This window comes from Halichoerus grypus, chromosome 3 (genome assembly GCF_964656455.1).
Source record: "Halichoerus grypus chromosome 3, mHalGry1.hap1.1, whole genome shotgun sequence".
Classification (NCBI taxonomy): Eukaryota; Metazoa; Chordata; class Mammalia; order Carnivora; family Phocidae; genus Halichoerus; species Halichoerus grypus.
Genome location: NC_135714.1, coordinates 159,030,389 through 159,054,929, shown reverse-complemented (window position 1 = coordinate 159,054,929; position 24,541 = coordinate 159,030,389). Strand labels below are relative to the sequence as shown.

The following is a 24,541-nucleotide window of genomic DNA, read 5'->3' as shown; positions in this document are numbered from 1 at the left end:
GCTCCTTATGTTTTCTTTATTGTCATTTATTTTCGTGAATAATATGAATATTTAGTAAATATTATTAGTGTGAAATGGGTTATTATATATTTGATGGAACTGTATTGATAGAAGAAAGGAATGGATTTTGGTAATCTTTTTTTTTAAGATTTCATTTATTTATTTATTTGATAGAGAGAGACACAGCGAGAGAAGGAACACAAGCAGGGGGTGTGGGAGAGGGAGAAGCAGGCTTCCTGCTGGGCAGAGACCCCGATGTGGGCTCGATTCCAGGATCCTGGGATCATGACATGAGCTGAAGGCAGACCCTTAATGACTGAGCCACCCAGGCGCCGCCCCCCTTTTTTTTTGGATTTATGGTAATCTGACATGCAACTGTTGTCCGGAAACTAAGCAAATCTGATGTCTAGTATGGCATGAATCACTTTTACAATAATTATTGCATTCTGCCTTTAGTATCTTTTCAAATTTGTCTTATTTTCTATCTTAGATTGTAATGTTAAGTGACAGTAGGGATTATGTACCATTAATCTCTGTTTTTTTTTTTTTTTAAGATTTTATTTTTAAGTAATCTCTACACCCAGCGTGGGACTTGAAATCACAACCCTGAGATCTAGAGTCCCATATTCCACCGACTGACCAACCAAGTGCCCCATCTTTGTTTTATCTATAGTCTCTAGAACAATGCCTATATATAATGGGTAATCAATAAATATTCACTAAATTCACAAAGACACTCAGTTCTTGAGGTATTATGGAAAAAGCCACCCCAAAAATGGAATGGCTGATGGGAAAACTGCTGATAACAGTAAAGATTGCAAAAAGCAATCTTGGCTTACTTATACATCTTCTCCTAGGCCCAGACATAGCCACGCACCTTCAGCAAGAAACGGGAAATTAATACATGAAGTGCATATAGTTAGGCCCTACATTACCACCATGTGTTTCTTATATTCCATTGGTTTCCTTTGTGATTGGCAAGCTCTACATATTTAGCTTAACTATTCATTCTGGGAATTCTTCCAGAAATATCATGAGATTAGCTCACTTACGAAACTTGAGCAATTTTACTACATGATTATTACTAGTAATAACAATAATTAGTTAATAAAGAGAAACATTGATTCAGAACCAACAGAGCTCTATGGAATCACTTACTGTGTGAAACATGATTGGAGGTGGTGCCTGAAGAGCCAGTGAGCAGAGTGTCGACATTTTAAAGCAGGTCTGAGCCAAGAATTATGGTAACAAACCTTAGGGGAACTAACTTCCAACTCTATAAATTTCCTCATAAATTTTCAGAGTGATTTTTCTGAAAATTTTCATAAAATTCCAGCACTTTCCATTTCATTTTGGAACTGGATTGTCTTAGGATCAAGCCACTAATTTTATCAGACTTCTACAGTTGATTTCATACTGCCTTTTCATTAGTTTTACTGGTGCTGGCTCTAGCACCAGGCTTAACAATGTGGGCATGTCAAGAAAATCCAGTTTTTTTGTTTTGTTCTGTTTTTATTGCCAGCATGTGAAAGCATATGCCCTCACAGAAAGCTTAGCAAGTAAATGGATAGTCTCCACTCATTGTGGCAATTGGAATTATTTTTCAATACAGTCATTTGCTGAAAATGAATGTGCTGGTGTAGGCTACTGCTTATGCCAACAGGGCATAAAATTAGAACCACATTATAAGAAACCTTAGAATATGAAGACTTTATTTAAATCTTTTAGAGTTTTAAAATTCATAGTTCGATATTTGATATCTTAGACTCACACATGATGTATAGAATGTTTACCAGGAAAGAAGTGGTGGTGGGGGGAGAAAAAGAAAAGAAAAACATAAAAAAATCTTTCCTTTGAATTTTCTTGCCTTTTTTAGCCTATATAGGCAAAGCAAAGTTCAGAATTCATTATTAAATATTTATTCTGTGAACTTAAGTCAAATTAAATGAAGACATGCTAGTATAAACATTTTTAAAATTATAAACAGCTAAATAAATTGAATAACACTTAAAGTAATATTAGGCAATAAAGATCAGAAAATGTTTGAATTTTATGACAGATTGTAAGCTCCTCAATGCCAGGAAAGATGTTTTGCTTTATCTTTGTACCTATTCAGGAAGTTGGTCTATTTCAAGTGAAGACATAAATGTGAATATATTAATATATAATTTGATATAAATGTGTATAATTTACATATAACTATATTTATACATGTATAAATAATATATAAATATATATATGAAATTTACAAAGAAGTAGTACCAACTTAACAAATTTTTATTTTCATCACCTTAATAGTCACAACTGTGTGCTTCTTTTGTTCTGTGGAAACATAAAGAGTTAAATTCAGAAAAGTGAGACAAAGCAGGAACCCAAAATTCTCCAGTGTGACACACTGGGAATATTCCTACAAAACAGAAATGTCTATGGCTTGATGTGGCTTACCTAAGAATACAATCCTACAGAGATAATAGAATGAAGAAAACATCTTGGTGGCTTGTTTATTTTCAATAGGTGTTCTACAGTGTATTATAAATGAAAGGCATTCCTGCTCCAAAGTAATACACCCACATTCTTTAAATGAAGTTAACTTTATATGTCTGTTTTTTTATAGAAAATTTTAAAGCCAACTCCTAACACACTCTGGAGACTTAACACAGGTTTACCAAAAATGTAGAATTGACTTTCTCCCCTCTTTATTAATCCTACCAGACCCTCCAGACCCAAGTCTTGTCTCACCTTCTCTTAGAGGCATCTAAATTGCAGAAAGAAAAATTAAATATCATCTTACTGGCTTAGTTATTTTCCACATGAGAAAACTGAGACATAGAGAGGTTAAATGAATTACCTAAAGCCCCACAGTCTGTTGCTCTGAGGCGAGAACCTAAAACTTCCAGTCAAAGTCTATTTCATTTTCCTGGCTTCCTCACCATCCCTACTGAACTTCTCAGGCTTTGAAAATGACCAAATGATGCAATATAAAATGATAGTGTTCTAGGAAATGGATGAAATGTTCCAGGACCAGCTGTCCCACCTCGTCAGGAAGTGGGTCTTCCTGACAAAGAAAATAAATGTAGGAGGCCTGTTAGAGGCAAGGCCTCCCTCCGTGCTGGCTGGTTAATTCGAGGGGGTGATGATGGCAATTACAGCAAGGTGGGAACAACCTCCTTGTCAACATTATTATAGTTTACCTTTAATATCAGGAATCAGTGTACGTTCTAGAACACTGATTTTGAAACTGGATCTATAAATGGACTTCAGGGAGTCAGTTTTCCCTGCATAAAAATCTAGGCAGAACTTTTTTTTTTTTTTTTTGCATTTATATGGGATAAAATTCACAGATGTCCTCAAATTTTCTGAGGGGTTTTGTGAACTAAATAAGAGTTAAAAATCACAGATCTAGACTTTCAAAAGAGGTAAATGCTAAAATAAAAATGGTAATGTTGGTATTTATCTTTGGTATTTCCAGCCTCTTCTTTCTATAATATTTTACTTTATTAATAATACTCTGTTTCTATCATCCCTTACCATTTTATGTACTCAGCATTCTCACTGTCCTTTTCTCTCTTTTAAAAGAAAAGAAAAAGTACCCCCAAACTCTGGATGCCCCACTGAGATGTATGACTGATAAGGCAATCATCCATCTATTCTATTCTGTTTAGTTGAGCTAGGGTTTGAGGAGGGCCACCTACTTCCTGCTTTGGTAATAGAGGATGTCTTCAACAATCCTTGGATCTTTGCACGCCAACTTTAATGATTCCAGATGGAATATAGTTCCCTTCCTGTGTTTATCAATTTAACCTTCTGAGAACATAGAGTTTTGTCTATGGGAGCTAGGTAATATTTCTAGTATCATTAAGTTCTAAGAATTCTCTAATTTCCCTTAAGATTTGTGTTTGTTTGATCTTCATTTGTTTAGAAATCTGGTTTTAAATTCCCAATCATAAGCCTCCTATAAATTCAATGCAATCTCTATCAAGATTCTAATGGCATTTTTCATAGAAATAGAGAAAACATTTCTAAAATTTATACAGAACCACAAAAGACCCTAAATAGCCAAGGAAATCCTGAGAAATAAGAACAAAGCAGAAGGAATCACACTTCCTGATTTCAAGCTATACTGCAAAGCTATAATCATCAAAACAGTATAGTACTGGCATAAAAACAAATAGACCATGGAACAGAATGGAGAGCTCAGCAATAAACCTAAATATATATATACAACTAATATTTTACAAGGGAGCCAAGTATACTCAATGGAGAAAAGACAGTCTATTCAATAAATGGTGCTGTAATAATTAGATATTTGCATGTAAAGGAATAAAGCAGGACCTATATCTTACACCATTCACAAAAACTAACTTGAAGAAGATTGAAGATTTAAGTGGAAAACCTGAATCCATGCAGGTCCTAGAAGAAAATATAAAAATTAAACTTCTTGATATAGATTTTGGATAATTTTTTTTGAGATGACATCTAAAACAAAGCAATAGCAACAACAATAAAAAAGTGAGACTACATCAAACTAAAAAGTTTCTGCACAGCAGAAGAAACCATCAACAAAGTGAAAAGATAACCTACAGAATGGGAAAAAATATTTGCAAACCATACATATGATAAGAGGTTAATATCCAAAACATGAAAATACTCATATAACTCAATAGTAAAAAGTCAGCAAGCTAATTAAAGAATGGGAAAAGGACTCGAATAGACATTTTTTTTTAAGATTTTATTTATTTATTTGCCAGAAAGAGAGAGAGTGAGAGTGGGGGGAGCGGCAGGCAGAGGGAGAAGCAGGCACCCCGCTAAGCAAGGAACCTGATGTGGGACTCGATCCCAGGACCCTGAGATCATGACCTGAGCTGAAGGCAGACGCTTAACCATCTGAGCCACCCAGGCACCCTTGAATAGACATTTCTTGAAAGAAGATATATATAAAAGGCCAATGGGTACATGAAAAGATCCTCAACATCATTAGTCATTAGGGAAATGCAAATTAAAACCAACATGAGATATTCCCTCACACCTGTTGAAATGACCATCATCAAAAAGACAAGAGATAACAAGTGCTGGCATAGATGTGGAGAGAAGGGAACCCTTGTCCACTGTTGTTGAGATTGTAAGTTGGTATAGCCACTATGGAAAACAGTATGGAGCATCTTAAAAAAAATTAAAAATAGAACTACCACATTATCCAACAATTCCATTGCTGGTGAGTGCTAGATACAAGGTATTGCTTTGGGACTCACAGGAAAACTAAGCCATGAAAATTTTACAGTACAGATTTTCCTTGATTTACAATGGGATTATGTCCCAATAAACCCATTGTAAATTGATAATAGCCCACGTCAAAAAAAATGCATTAAATACATCTAACCTACCCGACATCATAGCTTAGCCTAGTGTACCTTAAATGTTCTAAGAACACTTACATGAGTCCACAGTTAAGCAAAATCATCTAACACAAAGCCTATTTTATAACAAAGTATTGAATATCTCATATAATTTATTGAATACTGTCCTGAAAGTGAACTACAGAAGAGTTGTATGGGTACAGAATTGTTGTAAGTATATCAATTGTTTGCCCTTGTGACCTGGGTGGCTGACCAGGGCCTGTGGCTTGCTGCCACTGCCCAGCATCATGAGAAAATATTATATTGCATATCAGTAGCCCAGAAAAAGATCTAAATTCAAAATTCAAAGTACAGTTTCTATGGAATGTGTAGCGCTTTCACACCATTATAAGTCAAAAAAATCATGAGTCAATCCATTGTAAGTCAGGGACCATCTGTATTTTGATGGTATCTAAGTAGGGGAGGTAGAAGGATAAGTATGAGTAACAATGTATAAAGTTTTTTTTTTTTGTGGCTTATTTTGATTTTATTAGTTTTTTGACAAATAAAAATTGTACATATCTAAGGTGCTGTGATAGGTATCAGGACATCTCTCCCTACCAAAAAGTTGACAAAATCCCAAATCAAAAACACTGGACAGTGGACTAGGCCAACACTTGGTTGAGTTGGAAAAGGAGTTATATCAGCCACATAACTTGCATCTAGAACTCTTCTGGAAATACAAAGATCTAGACAGCAAGAAGGACTCAGAAAATATCATAGAAATCTAACAGGTATGATTGGACCATTTATTCTTGAGTCTAGAAGGGGTAACAATTCCTACTAATAAAGTCTACTGGAGACGAATAGAGACTATAGTTTACATCTTACATCCTATACTATTTAGGATTAACACAAATGCTGGTATGAAACAGATTGAGTCTAAGGGTGGTAACACCAATAAAATTGCTGTGAAGAGCTGGGGTGGCTAAGGGGAGGGGAAATTTGTGAAGACTACAAAAAAAAAAAGACAGAAGTCATGTTTTAGAAAGATCAGTCTAAATGAGAGATGCAAAGTATTCTACAGGAGAGAAAGCTTAAGCTTAGGGGAGCCAAATTTATACACTGGAACATTTCAGAAGTCCAAGCATGATAATAGAAATTGAGAAGGGGATGATGAACATACCAAAAACTATAGGTGAATAGAAAGTCTTGCAAGTATACGATTGAGAGTTTGGGGATAGATGAGTTACTATATAATTTACCATCCAAATCAAGCCATATTGAGAGTGAAAAGTGGTAATACCAATAGTTAGGCCAAGACAAGAGGAGTAAATGGGGGCTTGTCCCAGGTGAGCTAAGATGTATGGTCACCCTGGGTATGGGGTGAAAGTACAAGAAGGATTCTCAGGTTTGCTCAGCTCATGGGAAACTCCAATCCAGCATACAGGGAAGTAGCACTTCACATTCACTCACCCTTTGTATGATGTAGGATCACAGAGGTGTTAAATCACCTAAGTATGTGTTATTTTCTTACTTTTCAGACCCAGGTGAGGTTATAAACTTCCTTCCAGATCTCAGAGGCAGTGCTCTGAGGAAATGTTCAGGCTCTGTGGGGAGACCTTGTGTGTGTGGTCCAAGCTGATGCCAGACTTGGGTCCCAGGCAACAGCCAGCGCTAACCTCCAGACGTGAGAAAATGATCCTTCAGGTGTTTCAAGCCCCAGCCACAATACACTGCAATTGTATGAGAGATTCCGAGCAAGAACTGCCTAACCCAGGCAAATCCCAGAAATGCGAGGGATAACAATACTCATATATTATTGTTTTGTAAGTAATGATGTGTGTTAGATGATATGTTATGCAGCAGGGATCACTGGAACAGATGGTAACCATTCTTCCACCAAAATTAGTTTCATGACCAAATATCTTCTGGAAATTCTAGATAGTATCTTGGCATATAAGCAGGTATAGTAACATTGAAGTTCCTGATAAATCTTTCAGTAAAGAAAGCCTATCTATCATAACAGGTATACACCTCTGCCCCACCTTTTTTGGTAGAAACGGCTCTTAATATCTAAAAAGATTTTCACAGAGAATATTGAAAAAAAAAAAACTAGAAAAGCTCTCTGTTTCCACTTGGTATTGCAGATTGTTACTAAAATATCTCATTAGGGGCTAAATTCATGCTTTTATGAGCATTGCTATCTTTCTAATTTTGCCAAAATAGATACTGTGCAACTGAATAAAAGCTTTTGCTCAAATTCATCAAATGTCTTTTATGGACCAGTAAAGGTCTTCATTTCAAGAATGGGCTAGGGGCACCTGGGTGGCTCAGTTGGTTAAGCATCCAACTCTTGATTTTGGCTCAGGACATGATCTCAGTTTCATCGGGCTCCACGCTCAGCACAGAGACTGCTTGCTATTCTCTCTCTCCCTCTGGCCTTCCCCTCACTCATGCTCTCTCTGTCTCTCTCTTAAATAAATAAATAAATAAATAAATAAATAAAATCTTAAAAAAAATGGGCTAGACAGGACCCAGGGGTGATGGCACAGATTATTAGGTGGAACAGAATAAAACTCAAGTTTGTGGGTAGCCTAAACTCAAATTACCTACCTGGATGTCTCCTGAATCTCTATCCTGATCTCAAAATGCCATCTGAAGTTTTATCAGAAGTGAAGATTAGCAGGCTGAAACAATGCTAGAGCAACAGTAAGGAGAACAGAACCATGATTAATATATACGTAGGGTCTTTGGAGAAGATGGTGAGCAATACACAATTCACTCTGATACGAAGCTTTTTTTTTTTTTTTAAATATTTATCTATTTGAGAGAGAGAAAGAGAGAGCACAAGCAGGGGGAGGGGCAGAGGAACAAGCAGGCTCCCTGCTGAGCGAGGAGCTGAATGCCAGGGCTTGGATCCCAGGACCCTGAGATCATGACCTGAGCTGAAGTCAGACGCTTAACTAACAGCCACCCAGGCGCCCCTCTGATATTAAGCTTTAACGAGAAATGATAAAGAGAAGTATAAATTAGTCATGACTCACTTTGTAATCTGGTACAGGCCGCACCCTCTTACGTAAAATACAGCGAGCCTGTCCCTCTTTCCCATACACAACTACTGGGAACAGATGGCTTCGGAGAAATTTGTTTTGTAAGATGAGCTTCTGAATTGTTTAATGCACTTTTTTACACGAGCTTTACCTCTAAACACAAGACCTTCAAATCCTTTATTTATCACACTGTTAGGGGATGCCAACTCCTCTCATTCTACACTGACAAATCTCATGCCCTGGCCCTGGTCCATTTCTGCCTAAATTAACAAATGAAAAATGCTATAACTGGAGAAGAGGTTTGAAGGAAAAAAAAAAGCTCTTGATTGAGAGGTAGGAGAACCGAGTTTACTTCCTTTTTTGGCATGAACTGATGGTGGGATTTTTTTTTTTTAAAGTAACTTGGCCTCACTGACCTCAGCTTTCTTAGGAAAATAAATGGGTTTGGCTCAAAGGCTTCCTAAGGATTCTTCCCACCAAACTCGTTACGCAGTAGCTCAGATTCCTGATCCATTCAGCAGCACCTCTGTTGGGGTTAAAAAGGGTGTGTTCTGCAAAACAGGTTTGAGTTTCACAGCTCAGTTTTTCACTTTCCTGGTTGTATTTTCTCCCTCTCCTCCACCGATTTCCAATTATCTTCTCACCACACACATTATCAGCTAACTTTGCTTCAGCTAGCATCCCCAGACTTCCTGTCTCTTTTACCTTTCGTTAGTTCTAAATTCTAATGTTCTCTCCTCATTTCTTCACCAGCTCCTTTCTCTCAGCCCTCAATCCCGTATCCAGGTTGTTAGCAATCACTAGAACTGTTGCTTACGTCTTCAGCCTGCCACTTATCTATTTCTATTCCTGTACAAGACTTTGAAATATTGTAGTTTCATGATTGATTCTAACATCTGCTGAAAATTGACCCCCACTAGTTCTCACTTTAATGAAGGTTGTTTACTAAAATAAATAAAGAAGTATTAATCAAGAAGGTCGAGAACATGAAGAAGACCATTCAGGGGCCATTTACAAAGTTTTGACGGGTAAACTGACAATGTATTTCCTTAGGTCTAGGCCAGTAATTTCATTATGACTTGTTTACATACATAGACAGTTTTCATCTGCAGATCAGTGCTTCTCCTAATCAGCTTTTCTGCTATAAATTTCCTCACTCCCTGCCACTCAGCTTATTTCCTAGGAACAAGCAATAACAATGTAGAACCTCATAGAGCTCTTTGTATTCTGTGGTTCATGTTTCATTCTATTTATTCTACTGCTCTAGTCTCATTCACAAGGTATCACTATTCCTGATAAATACCTTTCCTACAGTAAACATGTTCTAAGGTGTGTACCCAGCAGCTAAGGTATGTCAAGCAACTCTGGCAATGATTCATTAGGAAATGTGTGCTTTAGACATTTAAGATTGCTTTTGGAAGTTTCTGTGATACACGAAGATAGTTCAAAACAATGTATGTACACGAAAACTCTCATCTCCCATTTCTGCATTCTCCTTATTTTTCTCCTACAAGTGTATCTTTTTTCCTAGAATTGTACCTTTTTCTTTCAAGTCCTGGCATCCTTGGTTATCTTTCCAAATAGAAACTACTTTGGTAAATTTTTTTTCTCTACTCTTCTCTAAAAAGTTCTCTGTTCTTCCTAGGCTAACTTGTCACCTTGCCACTGCTCTGTCTTCCAGGCAGCCTAGTGTGCCTTCCAGAATGTTTCATTGTTTACAAAACCTGTATCATTTTCAACATCTCTTCACCTCATTCAACTACTCCAAGGATAGCATACATCTGTAGTTTTTTTGTAGACAATCCTCGTTCTATCACTTCCTAGGAATGGAGAAAGCAGTGGTTAGTTTCCATAAGTTTCCCACTGACATTCACATGCTTTTTTCTTCTACCTGCTGCAAGGATATCTTTTTCCTTGTAGTCAGGCAGCTCTCCCCATTTGCTTAGCCCCCAAGCTATTTCTCCGTACTCACCTAAAATTTAGCACATAGTTAACAGGTTTTCCTCTTTCAAACCCTAGTTTCTGCCATCATCCTTCATGATTACAATGTTCAAGTCATCTGATAGAAAACCTTAACTTACCTTTCAGTTTCTGGACATTCAGTTGCAGTTATTGTCTCTCTTCTTATGCCATTTCCAGAAATAGCTTAATTCTTGACCAGTTCATCACTCTAAAATTCTTCAGCTTTGAAAAATTAAAAAAAGAGTTTTGATTTCTTACTTATTTTATAAAAATAACAGTGTTCATTTTAGAAAATTCTAAGAAATCACAAATATATGAAGAAAATACAAATTCCCAGTAAGTTAATGATATTGGTAATTTGTATATTATATATGGACCTCTATATGTATCATCTATCTATCATCATCTATCTATCTATCTATCTATCTATCTATCTATCTATCATCTATCTATCATCTATCTAATCTATCTATATCTATCATCTATCTATCTATCATCTATCTATCCATCATCTATTTATTATCTATTGTATGTATGATATCTGGCTAGTTAGCTATTATCTAGTGATATAGCTGTCTAATTATCTATAATTCTTCCTCTTCACACCCACAGCCACACACTAACACAGCTATACTAATATATAGGTATACATACATAATTTTGTCTATGTCTATGTGAAGTGGCATAGAGCCTATTCTGGCCCAGCCTGCTAGGAATAAGCATGTGCTCTGGAAAATGACTGGGTAGATGAATTTTCAAAATTGTAATGGTATGGTCCAAGCCAATTTGAGCAAAGAGCACAAAACTTCAGACATACTAGCTCTCATAGTCTAAATGGAAGACCTCTTTAACTGTCTATAGCTCTTAAATAATTGCCAATAGTGTGACCAGCAGTGGCGCAGCAACTGTCCTGCAGGAAATCCAAGCTACACTATGTTCTGTATATCTCCAGAGGACTTGGAGTGTCTGGAGCAGAAAGATTAGGTGCTTATGCTCACGTTGCCATCTTACACGTTTGTCGCATTACAGGCAGCTCTCTCTGCATGTTTAAGTGTGGTTCCTTCTCATGCCTTTTTCTTCCTGCTATACAGAGATTTAAAAGAAATACATTTTGGAGGGCAACATACGCCTCCTAAATTTTTTATATAGCTTTCATAAAATTATTTTAACATTCATGCTTTTTTATTAAATTTGAGAGTAACGTTCGGTTGCCTTAATTCTGCACATATTTTCATTGACTCCAAGTTGGTTATTGTATCTATACTCAGCTTGGATGGAAAGATATCCTTCTAGTTCTGGTGTTTCCTAATAGGCATGTTGATGGAACTGCACTGCAGATTGATGGATCCCAACATCCAACATGCTTTTCAAGTCCCTCACCTAGAGCAGGTTACTTTGCTCTTTTTTTCTTGGAGAAAATACTTTTCATAGTGTGTGTACTTCTTTACTAGCTGCCAATATTTTTTACACTTTTTTTTAAAGATTTTATTTATTTATTTATTTAGAGAGAGGGAGGAGGAGCAGAGAGAGAGGGAGAGAGAGAATCTCAAGCAGACACTGTGCTGAGTGTGGAGCCCGATATGGGCCTTGATCTCATGACCCTGAGATCACAACTTGAACTGAAATCAAGAGTCAGGCGCTTAACCGACTGAGCCACCCAGGTGCCCTTTTTAGATGTTTCTATACGTGTAACCACTTATAATCAGTAACTCCAGTGTAATCCATTTATAAATCCTCACATAAGTGGTCAACTACTATTTGGCAAAGGAACCAAGAATACTCAATGGGGAAAGCTTAGCTTCTTCAATTAAGACTGTTGGGAAAACTGGATAACTACATGCAGAAGAATGAAGTTGGACCCTTATCTTACACCAAACACAAAAAAACTAACCAAAAAGTATTAAAGACACATATGAGAACTGAAACCATAAAACTCCTAGAAGAAAACATAGGGAGAAACTCATTAACATTGGTCTTGGTGATGACTTTTTGGATGTGACACGAAAAGTACCATCAACAAAAGCAAAAATAAATAAGTTGAACTACAGCAAACTAAAAAAACTTCTGCATAGCAAAATAAGCAATCAACAACATTGTTGGTTTGTAACCTCCTCGGTAGCTTCCTGGGTCTAATCAGAAACTGGCCCCTGAACATGGAGGGCAGGGAGAGACCAAAGAAAGAGGCAGGCCAGTCCATGTTCATAGGTGGTGGCCATTTTAAGAAGCAAAAGGAACTTACATACAAGGCTTGTCTGGGGCAACAGCAAGACAAATGGATCCTTGCACCTGCCCCCTACAAATCTTAAAAGTCATCTTTTCAATGTTGCCCCCCAACATTCCACCCCTTGTGGCCAGCTCTTACAATCTCACATACTCCCCTCTTCTGCCATGGGCCCTGAGTGGTCAGCACGGGTTTCACTAGCATGGAAGTGGCTCTTTTGATGGCTACCTGGCTGCACTGAAGGCAGCGCTACAGCCACAGATCAGGCACATGCAAAAGAAAACAGATTAGACCGCGATTCCCAAAATCAGTGACAACTTTTTCTATTTAGAGCTCCATGATCTGAACCCTAATATGCATATTGATCAAGTCCCCTAAACTGAGGGTCAGATCATTCAGGGTGTTTACGTGTGTTCTCATGTGACTTAATAAAAAGGATTCATTCACAGATTCATCAGGTATGAACACAACACTTCAGGTGCCTCCTTGAGAGGGAATAATAATGTCTTTGGCTCTTAATTTTGGAAGACAGCTTTTCTCATGAGATACATTTTGGTGCTCTTTAAGGACAGGTTTTGTTGCTATTAGCTAAGGCTTGCTCAGTGAATTTAGTAAAGGCTTCTATGTGTGCTATCCCACCCTCCAGGCCAATCAAGGAGACAAAGATGGCTGCCAAATGATTGTAGGTGGAAAACAGTGTCCACCTGGCCTTGAAAAGAGGGAGGTTGGTGGTTTTAGGAGCCTGACCTGGTTTTACATACTGTACACATTAGCTGGGGGAGGCACCATTATCAGGCATAGATAGGCTGGGAATGGGATATGCCACACCAAGACCCCCATCTTTGCCCCCTCTTTCAATGGAGTGTGCTCCATTTCAGGTATAACACATTTTAACAGGTCCAGCTTGAACTAGGACAATGGGATCCTAGTGGAGATTGAGTAGTTCCCCTTCACCCCGAGGTGTGAAATAACTCACCCATCTCAGCAAGACGTCCCATTGTAAATTCCAATGTGCTCTCAGTGGCATAATATGTCGATCCATAGTGAGAATAAGGGGAATGGCTGTTTCCCACGACTTCCACACTTTCACAGTATTGGGTGCCTTGGCAGGGGTCCCCTGTCTGGCATATGAGGGAATAGGACCTACAAGTTGATCATTCAAGTGTATTAAAGCTTGGGACAATACTTCAGTCTACCTGGCCAAAGTGGTTTTATGTGTTAATAATTTAATCCACTGCTTTAATTTTCCATTTTTCTTTTCTACCAACCCTTTTGCTTGTGGATTAATAGGGGAGATGAAACCACCATTCAATGTCATGTTCTTTTGCTCAGTCTTGCATGCCATGGCTTTTGAAATGTATTCCCTAAAGACTGTCTTGTCAATGAGGGTATCCATAGATTTTATTTCATTTTTTTAAGCACCTAATGATGGCAGTCTGGTTTGCACACTAATAGGGAAAGTTTAAGTTAGGCCAGATGAAGTGTCCACACAAACTGAAGCATATTTAGAACCCTTATTCAGAGGGAGGGTGCCAATATAATCAATTTGCCAATCCCTCACTGGTTGGGAACTCAGGATTCTTTTGGTAGTAGCTTTGGGCACTGTTAAAAACACACAAGACATGCTGTTACAGCATTTACCAAGTCACTATTCTTCAGGGTCAACTGGCATCCTTGGCAATATGCCATCTTATTTAGGCATCATAGTAGCCGCTTCTTTTATGTACCTAATCTACTGTACTTACTGAAGGGTCAATACCCAAGTCTCATACCTAAGCTAAGGCATCTGCTTCCTGATTACCAGAGGCTGTCAGTGTCTTATGAGCTGGGATATGAGAAACATTGAGGTCTGGCTGCCTTAGGCTCTTTCAAATGGACCCCAATGTCTTTCCACATATCTTACCCCACAAGGGCTTATTTATGATCATCCACTCCCATTTTCTATTGACCAAGCCATAGATAGGGTTAATCCCTTTAAAATAGCCCAATTGTCAGTGCAAAGGATTAAGGGCTCATGAGTGATCAATCTCCAGCCAGACAGTTCTGAGCTCAGCCCACTGATTGCTGTGTGAAAGGCTTTAGCTGGAGAAGTTCCATATACACTGCCAGGGTATATATTGGGTTTCTGCCCCCTTCTAGAGCTTGGACCCCAATTCTAGGGGCATTCTTCCCTTATTATGTCTACCACAGTGTCTGGCCCATACCTTCTAAATTCATAGACACAACTCACTCAAATAGTGGCCCATGCTTAGGAGATGCCCAGAACTTCAATCTGCTTTACTAGTATTTTTGCCTCTCAAAGGCAGCTTTTTGCTCTGATCCCCAGTCCCACACATGACCTTTCTTTATCAGGCAGTACAAAGGATGGGGGCACTGTGCCAGGTAGGGATTAAAAGTCTTCCCAAATCCCCAAATCCCTACAGAGGTCTGCACCTCTTTCACATTCTTACAGGTTAGATGAGCTTGCACCTGATCAATCACAACTTTTGGGACAATATCCATCTTACCTGTCCAGATGACTCCCAAATCTTTACAGTGGTGCCTGGGCCTTGAATTTTTCACGGGTTTATTGCCCAGCTTCTCCCTCACAGATGTTCCACCAAAGCCTTCAGTTTGTCCTGCAACAGAGGCAAGTCTTCACTTGTTAACTTTATACTATCAATGTAATGGGCCCATTTTACTGATGTGGGAAAGAAGAACAAGGATAGGTCCTTAGCTGCCAACCCATGACATATTGTGGGGCTCTGCAAGTAGCCTTGAGGAAGCACTTGAAAGATTTATCACACATGAAGGCAAATTGATTAGTTATCATCTACCTGTACTTGTCAAAGTCGTTTCCATGAATATCTTTGAAGATTAAGCACTTTTGGAGGAACACATTTTTTTTGCTAAAGGATCAAAGTGAAACTATAATTGTCTGCAAATGACCAAAGACTTAAAAATGGCCATGATTGAAGATGTGGTGAGAGTTTGTTATAATGCAATTGACAAAGGAACTTGATTATTTCTGCGACATACATACATATATTTTAAAATTATGACTGACATTATAGCAGGACAAATGAAATGGAACAGGTCCAGCTCAAGGGTCAATTTGTGGTTATGTCTTCTCAATGACCTCTCCCAGCACTCACTAAAAAACAAAAGGATTAAAAACACAGCTTCTAACCATGCAAGTCTCTTTTGGACCACTTATATGCAATTGGTATTTAATTAGCTGTTGTAGCAGAGTGCATTACAATGAATTGACAAGGGCACTTCTATAGCAGTCTGTATTTTAAGAGGTCTGTCTCCCCCCTTCTTTTTCTTCAATCTCTGTGGACAGTGTTTTTGTTATATTCTGGGGTGTTTACATTTCAAAGACAAGGAAAGATTTACAACTTTAAAAGAGAAAGAATGCAAGTTTTCTCCTATGAGTTTTAGGGTAATTACTATTTTAAAGTTTTCCTTTGTATGAGGGGTCAGAAGTCCTGGGGCATTTCAGCTGTTTCCTCATCAATTACAATACCCTCCTCTTCATTTTCATCACTTACTCAGAGGTTCCACCTCTTAGCACCCTTATCCAGTGTGTCACAAGTGCCTGGAACTTAAATCCAGGCATTCGACTCCTCCTAGTTTTACAAAACAGCACGTTAAAGGCTCTAATTCATTATCCTGCTCTCCCACCTTATCTGTCAGCCTCCAAACTGGCTGACTAGTGGACATCCACACATCCTTCTCTAACTTTAGCTCGTCTTCTAACTTCCTGACCTGAGCTTCAGCCTCCAGTTGGGCATTGGTGGCCAGCTGAACTGCCCACAGTAGAGGCCAACCCACTGCACATACCATGTGCTTCCCTCTCCTGCTGCAGTGTGCTATGTATGTGTAGTTCCTCCAACAAATGCATGAGACTGGCTCATGTTTGGGGAAGTGCCCCTGTACTTACATGGTGATCCACAAGCATCTAATGTGCCAGTCACCCCTCCCCACATAGAGGTCAATGGCCACCTTGGGATTTCCCCTGAGGATGCCTTATTCCCATTTCTTTGGTCTCCTGGCAAGCTCAGCAGCTGTTGGTTTGTAATCTCTTTGGGAGCTTCTGGTAGAATGTGAAACTGGATCCCTAATAGAGAGGGCAGGGAGAGAGAAAGAGGCAGCCACTCCGCTTTGGTTGGTGGCAGTTTTAAGAAGCAATGTCCACAATAGCCAAACTATGGAAAGAGCCAAGATGTCCATCAACAGATGAATGGATAAAGAAGATGTGAGATATATATATATATATATATATATATATATATATACACACAATGGAATATCATGCAGCCATCAAAAAAATGAAATCTTGCCATTTGCAACGACGTGGATGGAACAAGAGGGTATTATGCTAAGCGAAATAAGTCAATCAGAGAAAGACATGTATCATATGATCTCACTGATATGAGGAATTCTTAATCTCAGCAAACAAACTGAGGGTTGCTGGAGTGGGATGGGGGTGGGAGGGATGGGGTGGCTGGGTGATAGACATTGGGGAGGGTATGTGCTATGGTAAGCGCTGTGAATTGTGTAAGACTGATGAATCACAGACCTGTACCTCTGAAACAAATAATACATTATATGTTAAAAAAAAAAGAGAGAGAAGATAGTAGGAAGGGAAAAATGAAGGGGGAGCAATCGGGGAGGAGACGAACCATGAGAGACTATGGACTCTGAAAAACAAACTGAGTGTTCTAGAGGGGAGGGGGGTGGGAGGATGGGTTAGCCTGGTGATGGGTATTAAAGAGGGCATGTACTAAATGGAGCACTGGGTGTTATACGCAATGAATCATGGAACACTACATCAAAAACTAATGATGTAATGTATGGTGATTAACATAACATAATAAAATAAAAAAAAAAGAAATACAATTGGCAATAGAAAAAAAAAAAAAAGAAGCATAGGAGGTCTGTCTTGGGTGACAGCAAGACAAAAGAATGCACCTGCCCACCAAATCTTAAAAATTTATGAAGAGGCCTTAACTGGGTTCAGTCATGTGTACCATGCAAGTGTTCTCCACACATATCACCATCTCAAGGCTATGTCCTTGGAGCCATCTATGGGATCAGGAAAGGCAAGTGTAACCCATATTCCAAGGATAAGGGAGGGGGTGAGGAGCCTCCAAGTGCCTGGGTTCAGCTCACAGGTCAATCAGTGGCCACAATGATGAGGGAAAAAAAGGCAAGAGAAATGTAGCTTAAATTAATCTTCTTACAGCTTGCAGCCCACTGATAGATACCCGAAACATGCAGAACGTGACTTTCCTCAAGGAACTCATGGCTGCCTTAGTGCCTTAATGTTATGTTTTATTAAAGATTAAAAGTAACCTTATCTTTACAGCAGCTAGCCCCTCAAAGTCCTAAAAGACTTGCTTCCAAATTCCCTTAGAGACTTGCTATCCCTAACCCCCACTAATTAAAAAGTATATAATCAGTCACTCATCACAATCCAGTGTTGCTCTCTCTGCCCACAGGTCCTGTCCCCGTGCTATAATAAAAATCAACTTTTTGCACCAAAACATCTCAAGAATTCTTCCTTAGCCATTCTCTCATAAGCCCAAAACTTACAAAATTCATCAGCATCATTTTGATGACCCCCTCAACAAAAATAAAAAGACAACCTACAGGAGGCACCTGGGTGGCTCAATTGATTAAGCATCAGAGTCTTGATTTCGGCTCAGGTCATGATCTCAGGGTTGTGAGATTAAGCCCCATTCAGGCTCCACACTGGGTGTGGAGTCTGCTTAAGATTCTCTTCCTCTGCCCCTCCATTCTCTGTCTCTCTCTCTACCTCTCTTAAAAAAAAAAAAAAAGACAACCTACAGAATGGGAGAAAATAATTACAAATCACATAAGTGGTTAATAGCCAAAACATAAAAGGAACTCATACAACTCAGTAGCAAAACCCACACAATATAATTTAAATGGGCAAAGGACCTGAATAGACATTTTCCAAAGAATACAAATGGCCAACAAGTACATGAAAAGGTGCTCAGCATCACTAATTATCAGGGAAATGCAAATCAAAAGGACAAGATATCACCTCACATTTGTTAGAATGACTATCATCAAAAAGATAAGAGATAATAAGTACTAGTGAATATGTGGAGAAAAGGGAGCCTTCATACAACAGTGGTGGGAATGTAAATTGGTGCCTCCACTAAGGAAAACAGTATGGAGGTTCCTCAGAAAATTAAAAAAAGAACTCTCCAGCAATCCCAGCAATCCTGCTTCTAGGTATTTATCCAAAGGAATAGAAATTAGAATCTTGAGACATCTGCACTCCCATGTTCATTGAAACCTTATTCACAATAGCCAATGTATGGAAACAACCTGAATGTCCACTGATGGATGAATGGACAAAGAAAATTTTGTATATTCATACGATTCAGCCTGAAAAAAGAAGGGAATCCTGCTATTTATGACAACATGGATGGACCTGGAGAAGTTAGACACAGAAAGACAAGTACAGTATAATCTCATTTACATGTAGAATCTAAAATAGTCAAACTTATAGAAGCAGAGAGTAGAATGTTGGTACTGGGATGGGGTGGGGAGGGGAAAGAGGAAGTTGATGGTCAAAGGGTACAAAGTTCAATTATGCAAGGTTAATCAATTCTAGAAATCTACTATACAGAACAGTGCCCACAACTAACAGTACTGTATTGTATACTTAAAATTTACTAAGAGGATAGATCTTAATGTTAAGTGTTCTTACCACATGAAATAATAATAATAATAATAACAATAATGATGATAATAATAAAAAAGGGGGCTTTCTTGGGTGGCGGTGAGAGTGGAGAGTGATCCCTGAAGGCCTGGAGCACACTGCAAGAGTACAAAGTGGTGGGGTGCTGCCTACTTACCCCCAAATGCTGCACTCCGCCCCTCTATTGCATGCCAATCTTTGCATCTCATATTATTGTCAACAAGTCCTGCTTCCGCAACTTTGTGTCTCAGCTGAAGAAGATGAAGTCTTCAGGGGAAATTGTCTACTGTGGCCAGGTATTCAAGAAGTCCCCCTTGTGGGTGAAGAACTTCCCCTGGCTGCGCTATGACTCCCCCAGGGGCACCCACACATGGACCCGCAGCACCCGGACCTGACCACTGCAGGCGCTGTCAGCCGGTGCTACCGAAACTTGGGTGTCCTCCACCACACCCAGGCGCACTGCATCCAGATCATGAAGGTGGAGGAGATTGCAGCCAGCAAGTGCCGCAGACCAGCAGTCAAAAGATTCCACGACTCCAAGATCAAGTTCCCATTGCCCCACTGAATCCTGCATTGTCAGCACGAGCCACGCTTCACCACCATGAGTCCCAACACCTTCTTTTAGATGTACAGCCTCCCTGTCCAAATAAACTCCTTGGGAAAAAAACAAAACAAAACAAAACAAAACAAAAAAACAGTAATAATAATAAAGGGGATGGGAGGAAATTTTAGGAGGAGTTAGATATGTCTATGGCCTTGATAGTGGTGATGACTTCACAGGTGTATACTTATATCCAAATTCATCAACTTGTATACATTAAATATATACAGCTTTTCACATGTCGATCATACCTCAATAAAGTGGTTTTTTAAAAAGTCTGCTGATTTAAATGTAAACCTCATAAAAAACACCTTCATAGAAACATCCAGAATTATATTTGACCAAATATGTGGGCATTATGGCAGCCAAGCTGACACAAAAAATTAACCACCAACATATATGTTATATTCTAAATTTTACTTTCTTCAAATACTTTTCTCTCAGTTCCTTGACATTTAGTTACACTTACCTTCTCTCTTCTTAAGCCACTCTCAGATATGGCTTCGTTCTTGACCTGTTAAGCAGATCTCCATCTACTTAATCCAAAATTAATTGAATATATGAATAATTAGATGGTTTTCATTCATATATGTAGTGTATAAATGATCACACATTAATAAGAGCATGGGGTAACAACTTTGCTTGGTTGAGAGAGAAATCAGAAAGGATTGCCAAGCTTGTCCTATATTTTAATCCAATCAACCTTACTGAGCACTTCTTATGACCCCAGAAGCATGTGACACAGGAACAGAATTTGTAAAATGACTTAGCTATACATAGATAAATTGGCTGAATGTTACTCTTGTCAAACAATGTTCTTCCATCTAGTTTCTCTGAATGTAAGAACACCACCATTAGCCTCAGGGTTTTTCTTTGTCCTGGTTTACATGATCCCACCTGGTGAAAAGATGAACATTTGGGTCTAAGAACCTACCCAAAAACATTGACTCAAGAATTGCAATCAGCATCTTGATTTCAATTCTAGGTGTTTATAGTTTATTTTTATTAACCTGTCATATCTTCAGGCATGTGGGTATCCCTTATTTTGTAAAATGGGTTTAGGATTTCTAATCCAGAGAAAACGATCCTCTTTGTCCTACAAAGGATCACTTGAGGGCCTTCTTTGGTATGCAAATGCAGGGCACACATTTTCTAGGATTAGTGGATTAGTATATAACAAGGTCTTTTTTTTCCTCTCTCTTTTTTTGATGGTCAAAAAGTCGCAATGCCTATTTGGTATGCAGTAGATCTCTGTGGAGAAAGTGACAATTTAAATAAATTTATTTAAATAAGTTTAAATAAAGAGCCCTGGGTTTCCTAGGAAGAAAGAGTCAAATCCCAATCTACATGCCATGTGATGATTAATTGTATGTGTCAACTTGGCTAAGCCATAGAACCCAGATAGTTGGTCAAACAATATTCTATTTCTGTGAAGGCATTTTTTTAGATGAGATTTGCACTTAAATCAATAGACTTTAGTAAAGCAGATTACCCACCATAATATGTGTGGGCCTCATCCAATTTGTTAAAGGCCTTCATAGAAAAAAAAGAGTGACAGAGGGCTGAGAGAGAGGGCATTTTGCCAGTAGACTGCTTTCAGACTTTCAGACTTGAGCTAACATCAGCTCCTCTGGCTCTCCAGCCAGCCAGCGTACCCTCAGACTGTGGACTAGCCAGCCTCTACAATTGTGCGACGCAACTCAGGGAACCTTTCAGACCTCTGAATTAAATAACATGTGGAAAGGGAATTTAAGCCGCAACTAATGAATCATTGAACACTACATCAAAAACTAATGATGTACTATAGGCTGGCTAATTGAACATAATAATAAAAAATAAAAAAAATTAAGTAAAAAGGAAGTTAATCTGGAGAACTGGGCTTTAGACAAAGATATAAGTTCGATTGAGAAGAATAGGTTTGAAGCAATATAGAGCTATTATCCCTTTAGATCTAAGCCACTCTGAAATAAATGAGCCGGTATGAACAGCAGCTAAGTCAACATGAATTAAGAACCCTAGTGCCGGGCGCCTGGGTGGCTCAGATGGTTAAGCGTCTGCCTTCGGCTCAGGTCATCATGATCCTAGGGTCCTGGGATCGAGTCCCACATTGGGCTCCCTGCTAGGCGGGGAGCCTGCTTCTCCTTCTGCCTCTGCCTCTCTCTCTCTCTGACTCTCATGAATAAATAAATAAAATATTAAAAAAAAAAAAAAAAGAACCTTAGTGCCCTATCTGGGAGCACCTTCATAGCCTAGGGAGGGTCCAGGGCCTGTAAAAGTACTTCTACAGTATGGACCAGTTTCAGTTCAGTAACAATAAAATTGTAATAACAGACCAGTCAGAATCTGATCCTTATTCTATGCCTAATATCTTGGAAAGGCATGCCATTCTTTCAACTATGTAAAACTGTAAGAGTTATTGCATGATTTTTGAGAATGGGTATAAAAGAGAAATATGATGGGTTTCTGGCTAATAGTGTGTAATGAGGCTCAAATGGGCTACTGAAAACTTTTCTAAAGTTAAAAATATATATCAAATTCTATGTTAATAAATGAAAGAATTCTTACTACAAAAACTTTTTAAAAATCCTTGATTTAAATGTACTCATTTGACAAATATTCACAAATATTTACTGGGCTCTTACTCTGAAACATACACAATTATAAGTGCTAGGGCATGCCCTTGTGGAACTTAAGGTTCAAGTGGGCAAAAGACAGACTGTAAAAATGAATAAATAAGTAAACAAATGCATACTGTAGAATGCTAGTGTTTGATAATTTCAATGGAAAAAAATAGAACAGTGAGGGGATAGTTTGTGCTAAAGAAGAGAAAAATGGAAATTACGGTCAGGTTACCTTTCACTGAGAAGATCTTAGACCAAATACTTGAACTAATTGATCATTCAGGTAGATATCTGAGGGAAGCATATTTCAGGAAGAAATGACAGTCAAAGCAAATGCTGAGGCAGGCGTATGTCTGACATATTCAAGGAATATGAAATAATTCAGTGTGGCTAGATTAGAGCAAGCAAGAAGATGAGGTCAGAGATCAGAAGGGAAAGAAGAGTGAATGCAGAACATTGGACTCCAGGTCCTGTTCAGCCCGAAAGTCATTGCAGTGGATGGAATTGAGTTTAATAGAGATGGTGAAGATTTTTTAATCACTCTGGATTTTCATGTATAGGCAGACCATGAGTAAACATAAGAAACCTCTCTCTATTCCTGATTATAAATAAGAAGAATGAATACGATTTCCCTGAGGGAGTTTAACTGTGAAATAAAAACATAATGAATCAAAGCAGATATAAACAGAATACTTCTCAAGGCCAAGGACATGTAACTGTGACTGGAGGTATCTCTGTGCTGGGGTGCTTAATGCCTACTATTTACTCCACTGGTGAGGGAGTGATGCCTGCCCTAGTTATGGGGATGGCTGAACACACAACCCCCTACACTGGACAGATGAGATCAACAAGAGTTTATGTCTCATATACTCACAGCCCAGGGTTAGAGGATGCCCATGCCATGCATGCTACACCCAAACACCCAAGGGTTGCACTTAGGAACAGAGTGAACCAGGGACTGTGAGAGGTAGGCTTGGTAGTATCAAGGAGATGAGGTGACCCCCCGGTTCCCATGGAAGCATTTCATTGGCTTGAGTAATTCTGTAAGTTGGCAAGGAACTGAAGCCTGCTATTCAGGAGATAAGCAGGAACTGGGCCTGGTCCTGTAATTAAGATTGGTGTTTAACTAGGGGCCCTGACCTTTGGAAATAGGGTAGAAAGGGAAACTCATGTTTAGGCCAATCCAGGCCCTCTTGTTTTTCCCCAGATGTTAAGGAACACATAATATTGGATCTTAATTTTAGTTCTTATACCAGATGGAGGGCTGGGGAGAGTGTGGGTCAGCAACGGAACACAGAATTGAAGGATCAGATATAAACATGGACAATATCTATCTTCGTTCTATCTGGATGATGAAGTGCTCTCCTAGTCCTTTGTACTTAGTAAGCCCTTGTCTGATTGTTAAGTACGTTAGATTATGCAAATGGTGAATCAGTTGATTGGACCCAATAAATCTCTGCTGATTACCTACTGCCTTTTGATTTAGATTTTGCATGATGAGAGGAAAGCCCACTTCATATTGTAGGCATACCTTGGAAATATTATGGGTTCAGTTCCAGAATACTGCAATGCAGTGAATATTGTAATAAAGTGAGTCAAATAAATTTGTTGGTTTTTCAGTGAATATAAAAATGATGTTTACACTGTACTGTAGTCTTAAGTGTGCAGTAGCAGTATGTCTAAAAAAAAAATGTACAGACCTTCATTAAAAAATATTTTATTGCTAAAAAATGCTAACCATCATTTGAGTTTTCTGCCAGTCATAATCACTGATCACAGATCACCATAACAAATAAAATAATAATGAGAAAGTTTGAAATACTGCAAGAATTATCAAAATGTAACATAGAGACAGGAAGTGAGCAACTGCTGCTGGAAAAATGGCACCGATAGGTTTGCTGGATGCAAGGTTGGCACAAACCTTCAATTTGTGAAGTGCAATAAATGTAAATAAACATATCTGCCAAAGGAGATATGCCTGTACAAAGAACTTAATGGGATGTAGCAGGCCTTAAACACATAGCTAATA

General features: G+C 38.6%; 1 pseudogene; it reads left to right on the top strand.

Annotated features, from left to right (window-relative positions):
* The first annotated feature begins 15,510 nt into the window (after nt 1-15,510).
* Nucleotides 15,511-19,915, top strand: LOC144381308 (large ribosomal subunit protein eL20 pseudogene; annotated as a pseudogene).
* Nucleotides 19,916-24,541: the final 4,626 nt, after the last annotated feature.